Source organism: Misgurnus anguillicaudatus, chromosome 8, assembly GCF_027580225.2.
Source record: "Misgurnus anguillicaudatus chromosome 8, ASM2758022v2, whole genome shotgun sequence".
In the NCBI taxonomy this organism is placed as follows: domain Eukaryota; kingdom Metazoa; phylum Chordata; class Actinopteri; order Cypriniformes; family Cobitidae; genus Misgurnus; species Misgurnus anguillicaudatus.
In genome coordinates this window covers 37,894,735-37,909,320 of record NC_073344.2, presented here as the reverse complement: position 1 = coordinate 37,909,320, position 14,586 = coordinate 37,894,735, and the positions used below count along the sequence as shown (strand labels likewise).

The 14,586-nt window shown below is 37.6% G+C and overlaps 1 protein-coding gene across 2 annotated transcripts in view; it reads right to left on the bottom strand.

The window, feature by feature from the left end:
* Positions 1-14,185, bottom strand: part of nck2b (NCK adaptor protein 2b) — a 41,757-nt gene extending 27,572 nt beyond the window's left edge. The window contains exon 1 of one of the 2 annotated variants that reach the window (XM_055214226.2): positions 13,982-14,185. The gene's annotated coding sequence lies outside the window, so the exon portion shown is untranslated. Of the gene's footprint in view, positions 1-13,798; positions 13,939-13,981 lie in introns of those variants that run through there. The other variant, XM_055214227.2, reaches the window with a different exon arrangement.
* Positions 14,186-14,586: the final 401 nt, after the last annotated feature.

The following is a 14,586-nucleotide window of genomic DNA, read 5'->3' as shown; positions in this document are numbered from 1 at the left end:
ATTTTCAGTTTATCTTCCGCCTCTATGTTTCTCTCCAGTTGTGTACTTAATTTCATTATAGCTATATACAGATGTGGCCAGATTTTTCTCTATTTTCAAATATTTTATTAAATATGGATTAAAAATTGTGTTTGGAGTATAAACTGAAAGTTAGCTTTTAGAAGAATTTAAGGAGGCTTAGCAAAGAATTATATACACAACACATGTACAAAGTTATAAAGCCATAGCCCACGAGAATGACTACAAAGTATTACCAGATAAAAAAAATCAACAAATATTAAAAAAAGATAAAATTATAGTCAGTGTGTGCTTTATTACCATGAGCTTTTTGTTTTTATGCATTTTTTTGTATCTTTAATACAACCTGATTCCCTAATATGCTGCTGTTTGCCTTTTTGCCAAACTATTTTGTCCAATATACAATCTTGCAAGTTTAGTATTTTGTCCATTTTGTACCATACATCTCATATTTTGATGGTTTCACCAAAGAGGTATTAAAAGCAAATTTTGTACAAAATCCTAACACAGACATTACTATGTTTATATATAGGACAGTGAGGCTAGATGTTACTCTTTTAACCACGGTAAATCTTGATATTTGATTTTTAATATTTAATATTAAAATATTTGATCTCTTGATATTTAACCATTTTACCATCACAGCCTAGAAATAACGTTTATTGTACAAATGTTGACTATTAGTTACAACAGGACTACATAGCACATATTCACTTTCAGAAAAAAAAGGTACAAAAGTCGTCATTGGGACTTTACCGCTAAAAGGGCCTATATTTTGCAAAATCAACCTTTACAAGATGTTTGGACATAAATGTGTGTTAGCAATGTGTGAACACAACCACCCTACAATAAAAAAAAAAACACTTTTCACTTTTTTATCCCCATTAAACCAAAGCAGTCTTATTAGACATGCTGTTTTGATTCCCTTGTTAATGTGATGTCACACTGAAAAAGCCCTCCCCACAGCCACTGACTGAGTGGTTAACTTTATCCAAAATCTTTTGTAAATATGTTTGTTGGTATGTTGTAGCACTACTACGGCTAAATATACTGTAGTCCCAGACTGTATTCACAGAAATCAGATCTATTTTTAACCGAAGGCAGTAGCTCATTTGCATTTAATGGTAGGGAAATAGTGGCATTTTGGACATGCTATAACAAATTTTCTGTGGGGTGTTTTCAGCTGAAACTTCACAGACACATTCTAGGCACACCTGAGACATATTTTACAAATGTAAAATGAGCATAATATTGGCTCTTTAAAAAGGTCCTAATATGTACCATTTAGGTATATATGTAACTTTGAGGTACCAGTTTGTACCTTTAGATACAAAGGTGTAGTCTCTATTTTAGTAGTTAAGAGTTCACCGGAATATGTAATATGTAATGTACTCAACCTTGTGTTGTTAGAAACCAACATGACCACTTTTGTTGTTGAAACACGAAAGAAGATCATTTAAAAAAAATATTCAGATGGGAATACATTATGACTAGTTTGAAATGCTAAATGAGGCACCCAAGAGTGTCATTATAAAAGTATGTGTGGCTCACTGATTATTTTTTACAATGTATATGTTTAAAAACCAGGCCCTAGTGCATAAAAGCAACAGCAAAAAAACTAGTGTAGTGCCAAAAATGTGCAAAAAAACATTTGCTATAAAAGTAATGCATTGGAGACAAATACAAGCACTTCTACAGATCCCCAGACAGAACAGGGGAAACTAAACAAATGATTTCCTTAGAAAGACATACCAAGTTCACTGATATCCTCTCAGTGCTACTCAGACATGCAAAACAGGTTATAAAACTTAAAATAATAAATGAATATACTTTCTTTTTTATTATTAGATCAATAGGAGTCAGTACAAATTGTATGGAGTGCATATACACCACAAAAACAACATGGACGAAGAGATTTAAGGAAAACATGTCTTGGCACATTGTAAGCTCCACAAACAACTCATGTTTGTTTTTACATGTCTCACGAGTTGGAAAAACTGGTTTGTCAGACACCATATAAGGACTGAAGAAAACTCCAGAAGTAGAAACCTAGCAACTATATTCTACAGATGGCAACTTTTATTTGCATGCATCGGTTTTATGCTTTTTTTCTAAAAAAATATGTAGATGTTGACTGTCCTTGGCATAGTGCCTGGCTTTTCTGTCTTATATTCTACTAACTTGTTTCCCTACAGAATAATAGGATAACAATCCTAAGGGTAGGTCAGAGGGCCAGTGCAATTTTCAGCTTTCCATGATGCAACCTAATCTATTGATAGTTTTCATGTGGCATCACGCACTTAGGGGACCGTCAGGCTGGAGCGCAAGGGAGCACTATCTGCCGTTTCTCTCAAGTTAAAAAGTGAGCAATTTCTTTTTTTAGCCTAAATACCAAGTAGCTGTTGTGCAATAAAATGCACTAACTAGGAGACAAGGCTGGGGTATGCTTCTATAGAATGCAGTTAGAGAGAAAAACCCAGAAAAGAGGAATTTGTTAATTTTGTGCTATAAAAGTATGTGCCTCTGTTCCCAGTAAGGGAAACAATGGCAGCCATCATTATTTACTTGTATTTAAAGTGACCACTTCATCAAAGGTAACCTCATGTAAACACTGGATATATTCATTTGCTAAAGTTAACTAAATAGTTGTCATTTGAAAATGCAAAAGTGATGTAAAAAGAGTGAAAATGCAATATCTGCTAATCCCTTTTGCACCTTTATTAGAATTATATTTAACAATAAAATATGGTATAATATTAACATAACTAGAGATATCAATATATCGGCCAATAAACGATATTCAGGGTTCCCACACTTTAGTTAACTTCAAATTCAAGGGCCTTTCAATGACTTTCCAGGTCCAATACCCTTAAATTCAAGGACTAAATGTTCCAGTGAGAGCAAGGTTACATCGTGTTACCTTATAAGATACATTGTTACAGTTCCCTTTAAAGGAAACTCACGCTGCATCACTGTGGTGACACTTTGGGGCGCCTCCAAGGGGTAAGTGCATCTAAATGTGTATGTCAAATTCAACCAATGGTGAAACTTAACGTAAAAGACAGGGTGATGCAGGAGCCAGGAAGTATATTGCTATATGAAATATTGCCAAAGACGGCGTTACAGGGATGGAGGAAGTATGGCAAGGGAGATGCAGCATCTCGTTCCCTTCTCAGGAACAACAGTTACATACGTAACCCGAGACGTTCTCATTTGTTAAACACAACTATGCAAAAAAGCATTTTGGTATGAATCAACATTTGCATACCGAAGATATATAAGCATTTAAAGGGAACAGTTTAGCAAGTGTGCTTAAAAAGTCTAGAATTGTATGATTTTATCCTACACTACACAGGTAACTATATGGATTTTTTCCAGATAATTTCTTGCATAAAATAGATTCAAGCACTTTTAATGACCTGTATATTTTCAAAAACTTCCCAGGGCCTTAAATTTTTTCCCCCAGATTCACAAACTTTCAAGGATTTCAAGGACCCGTGGAAACTTTGGATATTGGCTGATAAAAAAGCTATTTTTCACACTATCAGCTATCGGACGACAGTTTACAAACAGCTAATGGCCATGGCCGAAATATCCTGTCAATCAAAGGGGATCAAGAAAATGCTATTAATTTGAACTATGTATAGAATATTTAAAGAAATATCATTGTTTAATGTTCAATATAAAATTGACATTATATGAATGAATAACATTTAAAAAAATGTAATCTTCAGAATTTAGTTAACGTAAGTTAATATTAACCACCAAACTATCCGTGTCTGCATCTAAGGAACATAAATGTATTCCTGGTGGCAGTGTAACTGTGGGTTTACACCAGATGCGAGTTCAACAATTTGCGTGACTAGATTACCTACAAAGTCAATGCAAAGACGCGATCAGAGGCGTCCTCGCGTGGGGCGATATGGGTGGTGCGTTTGCCGTGAAAACACTCGCTATTCACCTCAAATGTGTCTTTGCCCAAGTTGAAAATATTCAACTCGAGCGAAAAATTTGCATGACATGAAGTTAAATCCCAAGAGTAATCTAGAGCAAGCAACGCGATAATTTTCCACGAAATATATGTAAACATCACCAAAGTTGAGGTCTGGCAGGAATCTGGTTGTTTTATTGACTATAAAATACACAATCGGGTCCTGTATATATCCCAATGCCGAAAACTTGTGTTAAGAGGTCATTTAAATATTCATTGCTTGAAACAGATGGAAATTGGTTGGCTTGTGCTGCCTCTCTATGAAGAGTCCAATGTAAACTGCCGCTTTCTTGCTCTCCAATGCCCCTGGTGGGACACGTGACTGAAAACTATCAATACCACACTTACATAAGGAGCAGATATAGAGATATCTGAAATACATTATGGGCTAAATTTTGACTTCTACCTAATTCTGCATCAGCCACGACCCAACTCAAGCAAGCAGGCCAACAAAATGATGACGTTTGAACTATTAGATGTAGGGATGTTCATTTCAGTTAATTTTCCTGACCGACAACCACAGCTTGTTAACCGAACATTAAAGGCGGAGTCCATGATGTTTGAAAGCCAATGTTGATATTTGAAATCGCCTAAACAAACATGCCCCTACCCCAATAGAATCTGGACCTTCTGTTGATAGACCCGCCCCACACATACGCAACCCGGCATTTGATTTGATTTGATTGGCTATAAGTGTGTTTTGGTAGCCGGCCCGTCTCCTTTTCCAACGCGTTTTTCAAACATCGTGGACTCCGCCTTTAAATGTTAACTGATAAGATTTTAATATTAAATTGTCATTGAGTAAAAATACAATTTATGGTTGTCTGTGACCTGGTAAAAACAATACAAACATTTTATTTAAATTGCAAATTTCTAAAGCAGGACACATTTCAAACAAGCTGCTTACTCAGGCAGGTGGGAAAGATTGCCGTCAGCAGTTAGGTTTTCGGTAACTGCTTTACACTTTTCTTTTTTGCATATTGAAAGTTCAAGATCGAACAGATACTGAAGGGGATGATACAACCAAAAAGCACTGTTAGATTACAGAGGCAAGTAAGAATTCATTGACTACTGAGCTGGCCACTAAGAGAAGACACAAATATTAATTAAGAAAGGAAATTAGTACAACAACAACCTTAATCCCATGCCTCCACATTGTTTTGACACATCAACAACTCAAGGTGTTGCGCAAGTTTCGGTGAGAACAAAAGTGTGAATACACAGAGAATTGAGTATTGTGAAAAGCGCTATATAAATAAAATTGAATTGAATTGAATTGAATAGAAGAGAATGTTGAAGAGAATGTTGAAAGGAAGGGTCGGAGCCAATAACATTAACAATGTACAATTGATGGTTAGGTCAATAGCTTTATGAATCCCACACACATAAATTTAACTTGCATCTGATGTGCCACACTCATTCTGAAGACAAAATGCGGTTTGCAGGCTTCCTCCCACTTTTCTGTTTCCTGTGCGATCAGAAAAGAGCTTTCATTATTAACTATAATGATAATGATAGAACAATTGAGAACTCGCACCGCAACTACGAAAAACAAGAGATGTTGCAGTTCAGTACAGGTTTAAGCAAGTCTGTTCTGCAGTTGAAATTTACTCACATTGACATAGACATTCGTAACTGTAAAGAGATATCGGACAAGAAACCAAGCACAGAACAGACTTGATTTAGAATTGAAAAAATAAAAGTCCATGACAGGACTTCAATTGAAGTGCAAACGTGTAAAAGTTTGGCTAACCATACAGAATGAGTAAGCAAGCATAAGGGCGATCCAAGAATAAAACTGTGAATGGATGACAAGATGTATTATCTGTGAAATGATAGCTAATTTGCATTTTATGAATTCGTAATGTGAATGAAGTCATCAACTGCCTTAAAATAAGCCATATAGAGGAACAGCAGAATGATTCAGTACCAGACTCTTTTCTGCTCTAGTCTGGTCTAAGAAAGTAAAAATAGAGTAAAAACACGCCTGAGGAGGGAAATAGAAAAGAAAATAATTATGTTTGTTTAGCAGTATGAGTCATGAAGCTTGCAGTGAATTGCTTAAACTACACTATTCAACATTTAAAGTGGATTAAATATTTTCATAAAATTTGTCTTAAAACCGATACCCAATCCATATTCTTGTCGTAGGACAACTTTGATGAACTTTTATTCCACTTCAAATGCTGGCTGGTATACTTGAGTCGCAATGATCAGAACGAAATCCATCAACATTATGTTCCTGTCTTGTTCTTTGATTCTGTCCATAAGCAGATGGATATCAACAGTCACAAACACACGTTCACTATGTAAGTCTTCATATTTTGCATACTTCATTCAGTATTAATTATAGTATAAAAAAAACATTCCGGCTATGGCATTGTAATAATGAGTTTTAAAAAGCCTCTATTATGTTGCTAAAAACAACGTTATTTTGTGTATTTGGTGTAATACAATGTGTTAGCGTGGTTTATGGTTAAAAAACACATTATTTTCCCCATACCATACATCATTGTTGCTCTATGCCCTGCCTCCCTGAAACGCTTTTATTTTGTACAAAGCTCATCGTTCTGAAAAGCGTGTGTCAGCTCACCAGAATGTTGTGCCTGAATACCTCTGACGTCAGCCGGAAATGTGATGCATGCACCTTACCATGTTTGGAAGATTAGCTCACAATGCAATGCTGACAGAAGTTAATATCATCTTTACTACCTTATCAATACAGGCCAAATCTGATCCAGAAAATGCAGATGAACAAGCTTTACCAGCGCGGCTTAAGCAAAACGAAACAGATTGATAAGATAAGGATATTAAAACATTAAAACCATGTCTGCATTTGTGATCATAGAAATGACAAACAACAAGCGCTACTCTGAACTGCTCAAAACTTGTGTTTAAATCATGGTTTAGCCTGTAGTAAATTATTTAAATATAAAAACATTAAGGGTGTCACGATTTCGATTTTAAATCGTAATCGAAATCTATTGAAATTAAGTCACAACCTCGAACTTCGAATTAAAAAATGGGATCGTCGATGCTGCCACGCCCCCATGTCACGTCTGGTCGGCTTGCCAGGCGGGGTAAAAACTTCTCAGCGAAAATCACACAATGTGCATGTTAATGTGAAACTATAATAATAATAAATATTAATGGCATAGCATTTTTGGTCTTAAAAAAAAAATCGAGAATTGAATCGAATCGTGACCTTAGAATCGAAAATGTAATCGAATTTGAAGAATCGTGACACCCCTAGAAAACATAGGCTACCTGCAGGCTGTGAGTCAGAAGCGAGTGGAATTGATAATGACCAAGGAAGTCAACGGTCCATGTGTTTGTTGTAGTCCAAGCAGATATTTAAGTTAGAAATCATAAATCGCGTCATCGTTTACTTTGGGATTCGTACCTTTTGCATATCGTTAACATGTACTAATTCACAAACACCAAAGGAAATGTAAAATCGTGAATTGGATAATTGGTGCTCTTTAAAGCCAAGTGAGTTTTCAAGGCAAACCCCGTTCTTTCTTTGAATAATTATATATTTTTTTAGATTTTTGTCTTTTGATACAGACAGGGGAGTTAAATAAGAGACGAGGAGCTGAAAAAGGGTTGGGGTTAAAAAATAACTCCAACTCGAGTCACCCACACAAAACCACCATTACACAATGTCTGATGAGTTGTTTATACTAATAATAGCAGAACAGCAGTTAAAGCTGCCTTCGGCAACTCTGGAGGATTGAGCCGATTTCAATTGTTTACAATTTTATGCCCCTCCCCCACTACCACCGGGCAACCTCCCTTCAAGCTCGTCCTCGTCAGTGCGTGTGCACCAGTATTATCTTCACCTATTAACGCATACTAAGCAAGCTTATCCAGCTTGAACCCTTTAAAATCTCGTAAAATCCTTCACATTTCAAATGCCGGTCCGATATTGATCCTAGTTTTATTACGGGCACGGTCGCTTTCTATCTTTGTTTCCTTCTTTTCATTAGTTGTTTTCCTAGCTCTGGTTGTTAACCTAGGAATCGGAAGTTTGATAGTGAATGTTTTCTCCAACATCACGCTGCGTTCAATCCAACACAATCCAACACACTGCGTTCAATCCAACATCAAAAAAGTTGCCGACCGCAGCTTTAATAGAAATTAATAAAACGGGGATTGATAAGGGTGTTATAGTGTTTTTAAGTATTGGTATTAATATGTAAATATAAATATAAGTCTACATTCAATTTAAATTAATTAGCAATGTTGATTGTTAACTGATGCAACCAAGCCCATATTATTGTTTTCATAACCAAAACAGGTAAACAAATTTGGAAAGTTTATACGACGTATATTTGCACTATACAGTGAACTTTGGTCATCTCTCAATCTGTCAATTTGACTGAGAAAAAACTGCTTCAACAGAGCTAGGAAACATCTTTTCACACATCAATCACAAGTGCATACGCACCCTTTTTCACAATAGTATGTTACTGTACCATTAAGTGTATTAACACCTACATCACTGATACAACTGCATAGCACCTCAGGCAAAGCCAAATTAAAATTTCTGATTTTAAGATTCTGATTCAAAGCTTTTAAACATTGCAAGAATCAGTGGAGATCCAGCATTATTAACAGCATCAGTTAAACGGACTGGACCCTCTATCATCAAGTCTTTAAACATCATCAAGACAGGAAGGATGTCACACTCTTGTCTGGTTTCAAAAAAGGCAGCTAAGGTCACCTGACTTAATAAAGTCATTTAGAGAGTCAATAGCCTGCCACTTCACATCTGTGGAGAAAAAGAGTGAAAGAAAGCCAGCAAAAGATGACAAGCTATAATTTTGTTTGACGGGCTGTTTTATGGTCAAACAGAATGTCTTTTTACACCCCTCTCCTCGCATACAAAAAATGACCGACCTGAACCAATAGTAGTTACCCATTTTCATCCATCCCCTGGAGGATGTGTCACTAACTAAGTCTGGGGGAAACACTGTATAGCAACACACGCGATATAGGAGCTGGAACTATAATAAATATATAAAACTAGATATAGAAACTAAAATAAATCACATCATCACTTTTCACTGTTTTGTAACAGAGGAAGTGATGAATCTTTCTGGGCTGCTTGACCTAGCCTGTTCAGCTTGAGGCGTGATCCACAGGCTTGACACATGCTCCAAACATGGGAAATGATTACACTTGCACGTAAACCGAGAAGATCATTGTGTTACTTGGTCCATATTCTGTGCTCAAACGTCTGGGTCTGTGATGGGCTGCACCATTCAGCTGGGATAATACAGTATCTCATTTGTCCTCATTGGCCACTTTCTGTCATGCAGGACCATTGATCGCTGGTCTATATATTATTGCTTTAGCTCCCACAATGACTAAAGCAAGCATTTTGCCAATAAACAGACAAAACTCTAGCTAAGCTTTGAAATGCTAGCTTTCTATCCCCATGCCCCATCTGCCTTTGTTCAGCCAAACAGATGGGCCTGCCTCAAATTGGCTGAGCCATAGTAAGTTGAGCAAATATTAACCTCCTAATGCTGCGTTTACACCAACCGCGGTAGAGGCGTGAAGCGCGAGTGATTTCAATGTTAAGACGCGTTGACGCGCGTCAGGAGGTCCGGCTGCGCGGAAGAGGCGTTCGGCGCGGCACGGAAGACGCGTTTCCGACTCATTCACGCGTGGAGCTTGCGCGAAAGGCGCGAATTGAGCGTTGTGCTCGATACGCGCGAATGGTGCTTTTGTGCATTTTGCGGTTCACGCGAATTTGCAGCTGACACCAGAGTTGAAAAATTTGAACTTTGGCGGAATTTCGCTCCTCGTTAACCAATCAGGATCCTGCCTGCTGCTGTGGTGGCAGCCCTGCTCGGAGTCACTCACTCAACCAACGCTTGATATTGTCCGTAAGCAGTCACCCGGAGCTATACGACACAAGTTCTTATTTCTATAGAGGAGACAGGAATAAAAAGGACCTCGCTTGGAAGAGTGTCAGTAAGGACTTTGGGCAACCTGGTAAGTTGTAATACACACTTCACTTTTGAACGTTTTTCTCCCTGTTTATTTTCCCCCTACAGTAAGGTTACAAAATACAAACTAGTAGCTCTCTTGATAAATGTACAATCAACATAAGTCATCTTGCAAACAGACATCCGCATAGCACTTGCCCCTCCAACAAAAAGCGGAGTTTGCCTCTGACGCGCGTCAAATGCTTGCTTTTTCCACGCGTCTACTCCGCTCTATACGAGCGAATGCATCCAAATTGTTCAAGCGGCAAACCACGCACGGTAGACGTGATTTTGACACCTGAAACTCAGCATAAGACCTGGTCTGCACCATTATACTTAATTCTGTGTAACAAGAACCTGTTGTACACAAATGTGCACACTTACACTGCTTCATGTTCGAAGAAAATTATTTGGTTATTTTATTTCAAGAGTTTGTTTCCAAAATGCAATAAATCCATTTTGACTAATTTCGGTAAAAACGTGTTTTCTATACCACGAAAGTGACAAAATGAAAACCACAATTTTTTTGTTTCAAACTTTCACATAGCATCTTTAGGTTCTAATAGGTTTTTTGTCAGAACACTGTCATTGCTGCTGTCATCCTTGGGACGTTGTCGTTGAACTTTTTTGACAGCGATCAAATGTTTTGGTCCTGCTCGATTTTCGTTGACTTTCCGTAAAATAATGTTAAGTTTTTCATAAAATCCCCTGAGGGTCAATGTGTTAGCATGATAAAAGCTTGATGCTGTAGTGTGAGAACAAGCAACAGCTGGCATTTTTCCTTCGCCCGAGTGCTTCTCACAGAAATTAACATTATTAGATTTTGATGGCTTACGTTTCTTTTCCGCCACAAAAAAACACCATAGGTTTATCAATGGCATCAAATTTTTTTGTTTGTTTGTTTGTTTGTTGATCACGAACTACAAAGTAGATGAAGAAAACTAGGATTCCGTGTGTATACAAAGCGCCGCCATTGTTGATTACAATGCGTGGAATGGTGCGCAGTGATTTGTTGAGTGGATTTATTGCATTCTGCAAAGAAGGAGGACTGACGTTTATTGCGTTTTGGGAAAAAAGGGAGAAAAGAAAACAGAATAATACGGCAGATATCGGATTTTGTGTAAAATGAAGAATTTACTTTTTAATAATGATTAGATACAATACCAATTTTGCCGGTAGCTAGTTTTGTTTAAAAATTGCGTTTTTGCCGTTTATCGCATTTTGGAACCTTCATTTATTTAATTTATTCTTCATTTATTGGTTCTTTCTAACCCCAAATAGCTGGAAGAAATCTAAAATGCAAGCCGAACCAAAGCTTGTGTCTTAGGAGGTTAAACAGTGTTTTGAAAATGCCAAGGAGTCACCCTACAAATGGGTTTATAGTTGTCTCTGGACAAAAGAAAAAACACCATTCACCTTTAAACACATTTTTATGTAAGCTGCCTTTGCCATAACATACTATGCTGGCTGTGTCAGGTACTCTGGAATGAAGGAGGCTGCCTAAACAAAGTCCACTGTCAGCATTCCCGAACATGCCTTTAAACAATGTCAGAAATGACAGTCGCGCATTGCGTAATCTACCACACCATGCATATACAACAGCATACATACACTATTAAAAATTAAAAATCAGAAAACAGTCCTTTATGTGGCATTCCAATATTTTCATAAAAAAGTACCCAAAGTTTTAAAAAGGCATTTTCTTCCATTATAGAGTTTTAATGTCCTGTCAACAAGGAGGCAAAACTTTTGTAATTCGTCCGTCTCTTGGTAAATTTCAACAGAGCCTATATTTGGAAACCCATACTTTTTCCTGGCACTAATGACAAGCTGTGCGCTGATGAAATATTGAGATGCTACATTTTCCCAGACTGTTAATAAAATATGCATCATCCATGCTGAGCGGATAACTGTTCTGTTCGGCGCTGCATGGGGGGAAGTCTGTAAAGACTTTTCCTAATGATGATATAACCTACGATTTACAGCTATCATGTTCACGCTGCAATTCGCAAGGCAAAGTTTTAATAACACAGAATGCAGAGTATAGCGGGAAAATGAGAAATAATAATACGGGAAAAATTGGCCAAGGTGGAAATAATGGTCACTAAAGTGAAAATATTAGCTTAATAACCTTTGCAAAGTGGAAATCTATTTTGCTACATTGTTTAAAGGCGGAGTCCATGATATTTGAAAGCCAATGTTGATATTTGAAATCACCTAAACAAAAACGCCCCTACCCCAATAGAATCTGGACCTTCTGTTGATAGACCCGCCCCACACATACGCAACCCGGCATTTGATTTGATTTGATTGGCTATAAGTGTGTTTTGGTAGTCGGCCCGTCTCCTTTTCCAACGCGTTTTTCAAACATCGTGGACTCCGCCTTTAATTTCTGGTGCCCTCTGTCACACACACATTTAGGAGCATAATAACTCAATTATTATATTTATATAATATATCAATATTTATATTTATTTATTCATCAATCAATAGCAAAGGCTTTGAAATGCTAATTCATGATCAGTCAATACATCCCAACAGGGAAGAGATTCCCGGGTTCAGATTTGGGGAGAGGATGTTATTTTTGGCAGTGCTTTTCCCAGCTGAGGGATAAAACAGTAACAAGCATCAGAAAAGTGTGGGAGCATAATTATTTTCACACACCCCCTCCACCAAAGAGCACACTGACAATTATACGTATCTCTCTGTTGGGCAACAAACACAGTATTTTTGCAAAAAAAAAAAAAAGAAAAAAGGGTGAGATCCAACACAGCTGTAATGGGCCAAAGTGAAGTTCCCATTAAAAGACATTCTAAGATCCATAACCTTTAATGAAGTGATAAGTGACAACATGCTGTTACTTAATACATGAATACACAAGAAGCACATTAAAACCATGGACTGAAATAAAATCAATTCTCATCTGCAAAGGAGAGTGTCTGGGAAGGCTGACAACATCCTAAACAACATTCCCCTTCAATGCTAACTGAGAAATGGGGAAATCTGACTCTTACTACCTAAATTCTACAATATTAACTAAATAATCCATGTATGATCAACAGGATTTACATTACTCACAACAAAATACAGAGAAAATAGGACCAGGGTACTATGTATATATAAGTGCAATACATTACAACTGGTTCAATTCTGTTCCTAGAAAGCTATAACGCGGTGTATCTTAACCAGGGGACCTTGGGCACTGTGGGGCTAAACAAACCTCCAAGGGGACCTCAAGATGACTTAAAATTATTTAAAGTAAGACCAGAAATAATCTAAAACAACTAAAACACAATTTATTTTCTAGCTATTTCAATTTATCTTTCTAGTTAAACAAAGCTCTATTTTATTGGGTAGAAATTGTGGGGGGTCTTTAAATATTGTTGTGGACAATGAGGGGGCTTTTAGTCAAAAGGATGAGATTAGCTGTTATAGAGTCTGCTCCCTATCTCAGAAGAGTAGAGTAACCAACTAAAAAGAAAGCTAGACTGAAAGACGAAGCAATCTAAAAATGACATCTCACGATGATAAAATCAAAATTAACATTTACGAATACATGAGCAGAGAATGACAACATCTGTGACACGACTATAGTCAACAGCGTCAAAACCACAACATTACACACAACAAACACAATATTATAACAAAACCAGTTTTGACAACACCGTTGCGATGTTTACTCGCGAATGTTCGAGTAAAGATATGAACCTCGCTGCAATTGTAGTGGCGCGAGTACACAAAAGCTTCATTCAGTGTTTACCAGTGGCAGTTTAAAAGAAGATAAAATTACCATTTGTGACTTTAGAAGTCTTCTGTGGTTTAGAAGCGATTTAGATAAACCTTTCCATTTTCGGCTCGACTTTTCTCGCGAAACCTCTTAATAACAATCAAGCACGATACACCGAATCAACCTCCTCCCGTGAAGCTGCCACACACCCTCACCCAGCAACTTTACGCGCTCGTCCTTTCTTACCTTTACAGGTTAACTCCGGCAGATCGGGAGGCAGATAGAATGTGGATGGAAACGGCCACTGTACCGATCAGCTCCGGTGTGGACACATTCAGAAGAAATCTTGTTTCTCGTTGTCCTCCTAGTTCTTTCCTCGCAGGCCCTATAGGAACTCCGCCGCAGCGCTCACACATTCGCTCTCTCTCCCTCTCTCTTTCTCTCTGGCCGTTTCTCAATCCGAAGGCTCCAGCCTCCGGAGGTCGCATATGGAGGCTGCATACGTCATCAAGCCTGGTTTATTTAAGTTAAATGAGCATTACATTCGCAAGTTATAAGCATATCACAACAATTTAGGATTAAATAAGAATAAAAGTCAACTTTAAAATTGTTGATATTCTGAAATAAGACAGTCTTGATGACGTAAGCAGCCTGCAAATGACACCTCCGAAGGCTGAGAAACGGCCTCTCTCTCTCTCCTGCTCAACCCAGCGCGCGGTGACGTCACTGCTGCCAGGGCTGGACTGCCCTGGGTGAGCACATTCATCGCGCAACCGACCATACAAGATTCAATTATTTATCGAAATGATGACAACTTGCTTGGAATGTGTACCTGGGTTGTCAAAACGGAA